A 12505-nucleotide genomic window follows, 5' to 3' on the forward strand; every position below is an offset into this window, starting at 1 on the left:
ACTGAGTGAGGCTAGGGATCAAACCCGCAACTTCATGGTTCCTAGTCAGATTCATTTCCACTGAGCCACAATGGGAACTCCAGCACAACATTATTAATCAACTAAATCGATAATGATAAAAAAATTGATGTGCCTTCCAGAATATACTTTCAGAGAATCCGACCTGGGAGGTTTGGAATGAGGCCTGGGAATCTAACTTCTTAGCAGGTGCTCATTTTGAATGAGACAAAAGTCATAAAAAAGAGAAATTGGGGGGAGGGGAGGAGTATATACACTTTTATAAAATATGAATAAGGGGAAACAAAAGAACTAGCCTTTTGGACCAGCAGACTTAGCCATGCGGTCTAGACTAAGGGAGGATAAGATTAGAGCCCCAGGGCATTTGAAAGATGAGTGGCAGGGTGAATGTGCAAGGAAGGTGTGTGACATTCCCAGGAAGAGCAGGGACGTTCCCATCGGGGATGGCAGGGAGCAGCCTCAGGGCAGTAGACCTCGAGGAACGCCCCCCAGGGTGGCTTAACTGGGAAATCCAAAGGGTGGACACGAAGTGTCTCCATGGGCTGAGCATCAGACAGGGAAGAAAGTGAGTGGGTGGGAGGTGGCGGGTTCAGCCTAGAGGAGAAAACGGAGACCTAGTAAGATCTTCATAAATAGGTATCGACCGAAAAACCAGGATGAGAAGTCAGGAAGGTTGAGTGCAGATGAGGATCAGAGATAGAGGAAAAACAAAAAACAAGACGATAAAAATCAAAGGTGTCGGAAGCCCCTTTGTTACTTGAGGTCCAAGGCTGGCCACGGATGCCTGGAGAACTCAGGAGAGAACAGAACTGGCAGGATTCAGATCTTCTCATCTCAAAACTTGCCTGGTTCTCCTGTCCCCTGGGACTTCAGTGAGGTTGCAAGAATACATGTCAGCCCCACATCTGACACAGCTGCTTCCAAGGCAACAGAGCCATATGCAGCCTGTTTACTCCTGCGCCCCTTCCTCTCTTGAGCTGATCCCCAGTCCACATGGCCCTCCTGCAAGTGATTAGAAGCAGGATTTCTGCTCTCACCAGGCTGGGGGGTAAGAGCAATGCATCTTGTCATGGGGAAGCCTTTGGCATGTGCTGGGGCTGCTGTGGGGACGCTCCACCCCCACCCCCACTAGAAGCCTGGTTTCTCTTAGCTATAATCAAGAAATAAAGGAGCAAATCCCTTCCAAAACCTCTCAATCCCCAAATCACAAGCTGGACATCCAGAGAACAAAGATCTGCCAACAGCTGCCCCCAACACCTTGTTCTTCCAGTCCTGAGACTTGAAAGACCAGGAAACATTTGATTTTTCACCCTTCGATTAGGAAGGGAAACCTGAGTTCTTTATCACACTCCTTCTGCTAGAATGTTTCCCATGTTTCTCCTTTTCAAACTTTCAAACTCTCTTTCATCTCCCAAAATAGTCACATCAATGATGCATGTTTTGTTAAATCAGCTCCTGTCTCGTTAGGTTCTCATTACCTGCACAGAAGGCTGAGTCATAAGGGATTCACATATCACTATTCTGCATCATAACTCCAGGCAGGGTGCCCCCACCTTCTCCCTGCATTCAAGCTACCCTCCTTCAGTCACCCTGACCCCAGAGGTATTCTCGTATTTCCTTGATAAGCTGAGTTGTCAGAAGATATACAGAGCCAATCCTCTGTGTGCCTCTGTATCCAGAGGCAGTTCTATGTGATCACTGGCCTCCCCTGAGCAAAAAAATTGGCAGAAATGAGGACGAGTCCCTCTTATGTCAACTACCTTCATCGTCTGCATTTGAGAGCAGGGAACGTCCACCGACCCCACCATCCCCCTTGGGAAGAAATTATTTCGATGGCTGTTCTCACTTGGAAATGGGGACAGTAGCAGGGACCACCCTGAGTTATTGGGAGGAGCAGATGCATAGGAAGCATCCAGCATGGAGTCTGCTCAATACGAATTGGTCGAATGGGACTCTAGGTGGAGATGGAAAACAGACGATGACAGGATGAAATGAGGCTGTTCCCGTGTGTGCCCTGAAGCATGCCTGCCGAGGATACTTCCAGAAGTTAAGAAAATGCGCCTGGCCTGAAATCTTCTGAAATGAAATGTTTAGTGTCTGTAGTGATGAAGCAACTCAGCTTTTGAGTTTGTGTGGGTGTGGGCTCCAGGAAAAAGAGAATAATAGACCTTGAGATGGTGTGAGAATTAAGGGAAGTCCTGAAGGAGTGAGGTGAATTGAACAACGGCAAAGAATTACTGTGCATTCTGGAGACAGAGATGGTTTGCTACAATTGCTAAGAACTGAATAATTGTAAAATGGGCCCATGATTTAAAAAGAAAACCTACATAAAATCCTTGGCAAGAAGTTTTGGACACAGAGTGCTCTTGACATTAAACTCAGATATAAGATTAGAAAGACATTGAACTGGGATACAGCAGTCCTGGGTTCTTTTCTAAATTGCTGTTATCTTTTTTTTTTTTAATAAAACCTTTCTCCAGGGTTTTATTTGCCTTCCTTGTAAATCGAAGGGTTGAAATGGGAATCCTTAAGACACATTCACATGACGTCAGAGGTCCTTTCAATGGATGCGTGTGAACTGACCAGGCAAGAGCACTGCCATTCCGTCTACCTGTGGCCATCTTGCCTGCCCATTGGCCTCTCTGCCCTCTTACTGCACTTCCTTTCTCCCTTCTCCACCCAGATGCCCATCCTTTGCTCTAGGAAGCTTCTCTGCCCCTCTACATCCAGGCCACCTGCCTTTCTCCCCTACTTGTTTCACAATGCCCTCCATTGTCTTTTTCATTGTATGTATACTGGACAATGGCTTCTCATCTGCCTGTATCACCCTCTCAACTACAATCACAGTGGGGAGTTTGGAGAGCTTGTCTATCTGTTTCCCCAGCTTCCAGCAGAGAGCATGGCACATATTCTGTCCTCGATGTGTGTGTGTATATCTGTGTGTGTCTGTGTGTGTGTCCATGAGTTAAATGCAAGCCAAGACTTTGGTTCAAATACTGGCTCTGTCACTAACCTGGGCTTACCAACTGCCCGTTGCCCCATTTTTCCAAGTCCTCACCACCCCCACTGACAATTCTCAAGTTTGGGCCTTCCTGATTGTTTAATCTAAATTGTTTCTAGAAACTTCCTTTCAGTCTGTCCTCCCTCCTTCCAGGGCTTGCTTCCAGATAATTTTCACTCAAACAACTATCTCTCATTTTAAAAAATTAAGATTTATATAAAAAGTTACAACTCCTTAAGTCTTGCTTTCAAGGCTATTTGCTGTCTAATCTCAAACTCCCTTTCTAGTCATTTCTCCCATGAACTCTGACTCACCAGCATCAGACTCTGCCAGTTCCTGAGTGCCCCATCAGCTGTCAGATCTCCGGGCCTTTAGGGAACCTCTTATTTCTGTCCAGAGTGGCTCTCTCGCTCCCTCTACTACCTCAACAAGTTCTCTAGGGTCACAGAGATCCTGTTCCTGCACATTTTTATAAAGGTGGCAGTAATGTCTGCTTTCTCCATCCAACGATAACTTCCTTAAGTGATGACAAAATGTCTTTTCAGCTTTGTCTCATATGTGGGGCTGGATGGAATGCCGATATGGTACCACATGGCAATTGGTCAAGGAAACTTTGCAGGAGGAGTAAACATCTGATTGTAAGAGTCTAAGTGGTTAATCTCATCATGAAGTGCTTTACTATGTGTGTGTGTGTGTGTGTGTGTGTGTGTATACATTTTTTTTTTCCAATCAAGGAGATTCAGACACATTTACAATCCCAGTTTTCCATATCAGGTGACATATACAAGCTTCAGCTTAGAAATAAGTTTCTTATGAACTTAAATTGAAGACATGAATAAATACGTGAAATTACTTGAATGATGGTTCTCAACTTTGGCTGCCTATTAGAATTTCCAGGGACATTTTTAAACCTTTGATGCCAAGACTACATTTTGCACTTGCAAATTTGATTACCCCCTATGAAGTGAATCAAACTCTCTAGCGGTAGAACTTGGTCATCGGTATTTTTAAAGCTCCCCAAGAAATTGGGGTGTGCAAGCAAAGTGGAAAACCAGAGCCTGAGCAAAACAGAAGACCTGGTGGAGAAGAGAAGAACTGGTGGAGAAACCTGCTTCTGTGACTACAGCAGGGTGGAAAGAGCCCAGGCTGTCAGGTTGAATCATACCTCTTGATTCTGAAAGACCTGTTTCTAGATCAGTGATTTTCAGCCCTGACTACATATTGAAACTGCCATGGGGACTATTAAAGGGTACTGATTGCAACAGTTAATTTATGTCAACTTGGCTGGGCCATGAGACCCAGACCTGCGTGCAAACGTCACAATCTGGATGTTTCTGTGGATGTTTTTATATGGTATTAACATTTAGATCAGTGAACTTTGAATGAAGCAGATTCAAATAGTGACTCCATAATGTGGATGAGCCTTATCTAATCAGTTGAGGACCTTGAGGAAAAACAGACTGAGGTTCCTGGAGGAGGAATGAACTCAGTCTTCAGCACAACATCAACTCCTCCCTGGATCTTCAACCTGCAGGTTTTGGACTTGCCAGTCTCCTTGTTCATATGAGAGAATTCCTTAATATGAATCTCTCTCTGCAGATGTTAGATAGATCTACATACATGTATAAATTTGAAGTTACGTATATATAAATAAAATGCACACACATCGTATTTGTCCTGTTTCTTTAGAGAACCCTAATGCATCAGGGTCTGAAGTTCTAGTTAGTCTGGATTGGGACTAGATATTGCTATTTTTAGAAAGCCTCCCAATTGTTTCCAAGTGTAGCTACAATTGTGAACTACTGTTTTGTTTCCAAATGACATGGTTTTATAATTTAAATATATTTGCTATGAAAATTCTTCTCTTACACCTTCTTTTTTGATGTTGAATAGTGTCCCCCCAAATGTATATGTCCTAATCACCAATGTGACTTTATTTGGAGATAGGGCCTTTAAGGAGATAACAGGCATTAGATGAGGTCATAGGTGACACCCTAATCCAATATGGCTGGTGTCTTCTTAAGAACAGAAAGGGACATCAACGATGCTCGCACAGAGAGAAAGCCATGTGAGGACACATTGAGAAGATGGTTGTCTGCTGGCCAAGGACAGAGCCCTTGGAGAAACCAAAATCATCATCCCTTTGACCTTGGGCTTCCAACCTCCAAATCTGTGAGGACTCCAATCCTGTTGTTTAAACCATCCAGGCTGTATTTGTTATGGGAGCTCCAGCAGGATAATGTGCTCCAATGTCAAAGGCATCTAGAGGTTTGCTCAGGTAAGCCAGCTCTCCAGTGTGTTCATGGAGTTGTCCAGGATGAATCTGAAATTAACTACGTGACTTCTCTCCTCATGGCGATCATGGGGGATAAGGTTGGGAGAGTGGTTATTGGCCATTAAAATTTTGAGAAATCCATGTTAAAGTTAAGTTACTCTAGTGGGAGACTGCTCAAAGGCTTTGATATGATCACCATATATTGTGTATCTCCCTGAAGAATGATAGAGAATTCAACATTTTCTAAAACTTTTGAACATAGCACACTGTTGTAATGGTTTATCTCCAGGGACTAAAGTTCTGTAAACACACTCAGGGAAATTTTGCCTATAAGTCCTCTGATTGAAAAGACTGAGTTGAATGTACTTATCTCTTTCCAGAGCCCAGCATCAAGTCTGACACTAAGTAGGAAATCAATAAACATCTGTGTATTGAGGTGAATAAAAGTGAATTCTGTTCCATGGCTAATTCTCCATCCCAAGGCCAAGAGGAGAATCTGGAAGTGGGTAGCAGAGCAGAAACCTCTTCCCTCTTTCCAAGAATTGACTAATTCTCTCAGTACCAGACAAGATGCTCAAGCAACAGTTGCTCTCTGCTGCCACCCCCTCACTCTGACTCACAACAGGTTCCCAGAGCCTCTCCCAGAGTGGGGGGAAAAATGACATGTTTTGGCTGGAACTCAATGGCCAAGAATCTTGCCACCTGCCATAGTTTTTGGGGAAGAGCTATTAATTTGACAATAGTTCTTGTTTTTTGTCCTTGTGCAGACTGTCTGGGGTGGGAAGAATCTGGCCCCAACAGAAGGAAGTGGGGCTTTTGCAAATAGTTTACAGCATGAGTCCTGTTCAGAGCCTGGCAGCTTTGACATCACTGTCTCTCAAAGTAACCCAAAGCAGATACACAAAGAAATTCCAGCATTTTCGCATTGTACTCTTGGCTCTGAGGGCCAGCTGGAAGCCCTGGAACATATCTCCAGGGTTGAGCTTGGCACACTTCCCCTTAGAAGATGCTGAATTCTCTGTTTCATTTGGCCAGGCTGCTGGGGATACTGGCTAACATGGAAGCCGTTTGGGATGAAAGAGTCTAGTAGCTTCAGGTTTTGGCAAAGTCTCTGGAAGAATTTCTTAAATATTCTGGTTTCGGCAGAGACCAAATTATCTCTCTGAAATATGTGCCCCCTTCATATCAAAATTCATGTGCCTTTCATGGGAAATTCAATCCATATGTTTCCAGGCTATTTATCTGTAATATATTCAGATGCCATCTTGTAAGAGAAATTTGATTTCAAGAAAAAATGTTGGGTTTTCTATAAACCCCCTTTCCTTGAGTCAAAATCTGTACCTTTTTTTTTTTTTAATTCCTCCAAATCTGCCATGGAAAGGACTCAGGTTTGATTTAAGGTCTTGGCCCTGATGTTTCCAGAATAAAGGCTCTAAACTCAGCTGTATTCTAAACCCTTCATCCTTCCTGCTGTCCATATTCACCGCTGTCAGTTTGCAGCCACAGAGTCACCAGAACCAAAAAAAATACCAAATAGATGTTGAAATGACGCTGGCCCTGAAGCAATGTGATTGTGGTCAATGTTTTGTTTGGTTTCCTCCTGATTCAGAAAAAAAAGATCATTTTACTGTTTATTTTTAGACTTCTTCATAAAAAATGACATTGTTCCTTGAATACAAACTAATTAAATTTGTGTTTAGAATTGCAATAGGAACATTGAAATGTCTCAGAGGCTTCTGATTTCATGTATTTCAATAAGAAGCATTTGCTACCATGAACCTACCACGTGCCTTTCACTTAAGAAACCATGCTCATGTGATAGGGTCACTGGTGTGAAAACACACAGTCAGGCTGTGAACTTTTCTTCTAAGTAGCCAGAGAGCATGGCCAGTGATTGGGGGGAAAGTTCAGGTCCAGATCCAGATGGATTTACAGAGACCAGGCATGTTTACTGATTGTATAACATCAAGTGGCTTCTTAAAAGTAAAACCTAGCAGAAATAAGTAGACCCATCCCAGGCCCAGAAAGCCCACATGCAAGGCAGTCATGCCTCTTTCAATCAGATTTATAAAGAATTAGCCAGGGGTACAAGTTCTGGATTCAAATGCACCTGAGTTTGAATCAGAAATTAACCACTGTGTATGTGTGCCACATTGAATATTATAAAACTCCTCCATCCTTCAGTTTGGCACTTTTAAGATGAGATAAATGATACTGAGATTTAGATGAAATACTGTATGGGTCTGTGATATAGTCTTTTTTTTTCCCCCCCAGGAAAGAATTCTCAGAAGAGTTCAAACAAGTCTATATATTGGGGAAAAAATAATGTCTAATTTGGAGATAAACCACTACTCTGAAAATGTATTTACATTTTATATTTTCTGAAAGAAAAGGAGTTAACTTGTATTAATCAGAGAAGTTCTGGGACGTGTGCAGGTAGTGGAAATTTTGGAGGTTGAAGAGACATGAGAGGTTATCCAGATTGGCCCCCATGCCTTCTATGTACACACCTATTCAAAGAAGAGAATAGGCTTATTTAAAACTACAGAGTGAGTAGCGAGAGAGCACCAGGCCTCTCGAAGTCAGATATCCTGACTCTGAGCCCAGACATCCTTCAACAGCACAAGCTACACTCATCACAATCTCTGTCACCTTCTTCATCTCCAGATCCACGCAATGTCCCTTGTTTTCCATAGTGTGGACTAGGAGTCCTGCAGGAGGCTGTTGGTGAAGGAAGAGATGCAAGTGGAGTTCTTTAGAAACAACCAAGCCCTGAGCAGATGTCAACATGACTCTTCTCCTAGATCTTACCCATTAAATCGAGACATTAAGTAATTCGTTCCAGAGTTCCCACTGTGGCTCAGCGGGTTAAGAATCTGGGAGTTCCCGTCGTGGCGCAGTGGTTAACGAATCCGACTAGGAACCATGAGGTCGCGGGTTCGGTCCCTGCCCTTGCTCAGTGGGTTAACGATCCGGCGTTGCCGTGAGCTGTGGTGTAGGTTGCAGACGCGGCTCGGATCCCGCGTTGCTGTGGCTCTGGCGTAGGCCAGTGGCTACAGCTCCGATTCAACCCGTAGCCTGGGAACCTCCATATGCCGCGGAAGCGGCCCAAGAGATAGCAACAACAACAACAACAACAACAACAACAAAAAAGACAAAAAGACAAAAAAAAAAAAAAAAAGAATCTGACACAGTGTCTCTGAGACATAGGTTCAATCCCTGGCCTTGTTCAGTGGGTTGAATGATTCAGTGTTGCCACAAGTTGCAGCGTAATTTGCAGATATGGCTCTGATCCCAAGTTTCTGTGGCTGTGGCATAGGCTGGCAGCTGCAGATCTGATTTGACCCCTGGCTCAGGAACTTTCATATTTAGCAGGTGCAGCCCTAAAAAAAAAAAAATTTTTTTAAAGACCTTAGGTATCAGGTAATTCATTCCATGGGAACTTTATCTATAAGGATGGGTTTTTCACTCAGTTATCCAGAAAACAAATAACAATAAACCCTCAAGGTTTTAATAAGGCATCACTGTGATCTCTTCAGGATGACTGTTTCTCAAACCTCTTGCATCTGGAGCAGTATACCAAGGTTTATGCAAAGCCAAGCCCAAACATGGTACCTCTGCTGGAAGGGCCAATTCCACTGAAATTTGAGGGGAAACATTCTTTTCTTAAAACAATAAAGACAGGTCTAGAGTAAAATATAAAATTGCTTGAATTAAAATGAAATTATGGAATTTACAATTTGGTTTGTAAATGATAGCGTATATTTATTAAGCCTTTATGCCCCAGACTGTGCTAAGTGCTTAACGTACATTAATTCATTTCTCAGAGCATCTCCATGAAGAAGACACAAAAATCACTGAAGCAGACAAGAATTTAAACTGAGAGGCAAAGGAAACTGCCCAAGCCACACAGCCCCTAAAGGTAGCAGAATCCAAACACAAGAGCGCCAACCTGCAGAGCCCATGAACTTAACCCCTATGTGATACACCTCTCAGTCTGGTATTTACTAGGAAGGGCCGTCTTAGCCATAAAACTGTCACCATAAAGCAAGGGAATATTCATTTGCACTCTCCCGTTGGCTTTGAGTACTCAGTGGAAAATTTTGAGAAGCCTTGGATTCTAGCTTCCCCTGTGGCTGGTGCTGGTTATATAACATGCACATCAGTTTTTTTTTTTTTTTTTTTTTTTTAAAGCTGAATTGCAAATAGTCTACTAACCTGGAAGGAATGTCTGAATGACTCCCACACCACACTGGTGCTAATTCAGTTGGGAGAGTTTTGTGGGTTTGCTGTGATTTTATTGAAATAAAGGGTTTGGCGATCATCGTTAGTAACTCAAGTGTTTCTTTTGATCCATGTAGAAATCGCTCAGCTAAATGACATTTACATGTTATTCTTAACTGCCTGTGGAATCAGATAATCCTTTCCCCAGAAGGATGTCAGCAGCCTCCATAATTTGTGAAAGAAGAGCATCCGGGAAGGAGCAGGGTGTCATGCATGCCTGGAGGGAAGATGTCTGGGTTGATGATTCATGTACTTTTATAGCTTTGGGTTTCACGGTCTTCGTTTTTAAAAAGCAATTTGCATGTATGTGAGCTTTGTGATTTGCATGTATTCTCAGGGATGCACGCGAGTCTATTTTCGCCCACGTATGGAGACTCTCAGGATGAGATCCAGGGGATGGGTGATCTGATTTGCTTCAGTGTCACAGAGCACCCACGTGGTTGAGGAGGGTGGAAACGCCTGTTCCAATATGCTAGTCCCGAACGGTGCCAAGGATGAACAGACCAGAAAAAAAATATTGTGTCATCAGCCCAGACCTTGAATTTTCACCAAAGGTCTCACCAAATGGTGTAAGGCTGAGTCTGAGGGCCAGAGTGTTCTGTGCAGGATGTGAAAGTCCATGGTGGAAGAACTCCAAAACTGAAGTCAGAGGAAAAGTACCATGCAGGCTCTGATTTGCTTAGTACCAGGGGATCTGCTTGCAAAGGCAGAGGGAGGGATTCAGACTTTCAGGGAAGAGGCCCTGACGCAGGTATCCAAGGACAGCAGTAATGGCCACGGCAAAGGAGCAATGACATTGTTAGAGAAGCCCAGGCGCCCTCAGAACTTCAGTTTTTCTGTGTTAACACAAATTCACGGGCTCCTTCCTTACCCAGCCTCTGACATTGTCGATCCTGCCTGTGTTCCTTCCTCAGACCCAGCCTATCCCGCTTACCCCCTGCACTCCTCAGTGGGAGCTCATCATTTCTGCCTGGGTAACTGGAATCATCTCCCAGATGAGTTCCTGTCTTCTCATGACAAGGCTTGTCCATCAAATAATCTGACACCCAGTTTCCATAGCCATCATGCTCCTATCTACATTTGGGTTGGGTCCCTTCCCTGCTGATGAAACACCCTGTGGTTTTGCATGACAAGGGGGTATTATCCAAATCTCTGAGTGTGGCATGCCTGCCCTCCACCACCACCCAAATCAGGGATCCTTGACTTTGCTACCCTGCCCACCATCTTCTCTGTATACCCTACATCTGCTCCATCAGCACTCAGGACTTTGTCATGGTTTTGTGCCTTGCTAAGAGTATTCTTTTTACCTGGACCCATGCTTCTCCCTGCCTGCCAGGTTAGTGCATCCATATCCTTTAAGCCCCAGCTATGATCACTTCCCCCTTAGGTCTGCCACCTATGGTTTCCCCAAAGTCTTGACACAACCTCCACTCTCCACCCAGACTACCCATGGGATGGGACTGATCTCTGGACATCATGTTGACTTAACTCCCTCCTTCCAGACCATGAGACCCTCAAGGGCCAAGGTATTATCTGTTACTGTGTCCATAACACAACCCAGACCCAAGGATGTTCTTACCAAATCTTCATTAAATAGATTGAATTTGCTTAATGCAAAATTGAGAGGCAGGAGAGATCTAAATAAATAATTTCTCTTCTAAACCACAGGCCTAGATTATGCAAAAGGTAAAGGGATCTTTCTCTTTTTGTGTGTGTGGCCAGTGACATTTCAGCTTCCAAAGGGCAATGCTGGGGCACCATGGCTCAGCCTTTCCATGGTTGTCCCTTCCAGAGGAAAATTCTGCACACAGGCACTTGGAACAGCCAGCCACCAACTCATTTTACATCTAAAAAAGCATCTGGACTCTTTTGGAACAGGATGCCATTTGGGACTGTTTGTGTGGCTACACAAGCACAATGATGCTTCATTTGAAAAAGTCAGCTTTTTGTTAGCCTTCCTTGCCCTTTGGCTCTCCAAAATTAGATTATTTGTGCTCAAATGCATATCTAAGGTTTAGGGTTTGAAAGGAGAAAAGGCAGAATTATTTCCTGCTGCTTCTTCTGCTGTGTGGATAAGCAGATATTTAGAGAAGAAGTTAGTTTATCCAAATTCTCTGAGCAGCAGTCTTCAACCTCAAGATATTACAACCGGGCAAAGGGAGAGTCCTATCTACAAGTTCATTTCCATTAGCCTGGCTTAACCAAGGTAGACAAGGACTCTGTTTGCCTGAAGATCTGCTCAGCATTCTGGGAGAAGGATGGAGAGAGCTGAAGCAAGTTGATGTTTGGGAGCAAAAGAACAAAATACTTCTGGAACAACCTAGTGGGCAAGAAAAGTACTTTGAGCTTAGTAACACATTTCGGCTTTGTATGAGTCTGAAGAAACATATCCTGCATTGGATGGTCCATGGGGACACTGTCTAATGCATCCAGGGAGAACATGGGCCAAGTTCCTATTTCCAAAGGATGATTGAAAAACAGAAAAAGAAAGAAACACAAATGGTTGATGTTATGGACCAGATGCTTTTATCCCCCTCAAAATTCATCTCTAGATGCCCTAAACCCCAATGTGATGGTATTTGGGATGGAGTCTTTGGAACATGATTGGGGTTAGGTGAGGTCATCAGAGTAGGGACCCTTATGATGGAATGAGTGCCCTTCTGAGAAGAGGAAGAGAGAGACAGTTCCCCTTATTGCTCTCCACACAGAGGAAAAGCCAGATGAGCACACAGCAGAAAGGTGGCTGTCTATCAGCCTGGAAGCAGGTCCTCACCAAGAACTGAATCTGCCGGTACCTTGACCTTGATCATCCCAGCCTCCAGAGGTGTGAGAAGTAAATGTCTGTTGGTTAAGCCAACCAGTCAATGGTATTTTGTTGATAACCCGAACTGACAAAGACAGCTGGGCTAACCTTTGGTACAAAATGA

This window comes from Sus scrofa, chromosome 3 (assembly GCF_000003025.6).
Source record: "Sus scrofa isolate TJ Tabasco breed Duroc chromosome 3, Sscrofa11.1, whole genome shotgun sequence".
In the NCBI taxonomy this organism is placed as follows: domain Eukaryota; kingdom Metazoa; phylum Chordata; class Mammalia; order Artiodactyla; family Suidae; genus Sus; species Sus scrofa.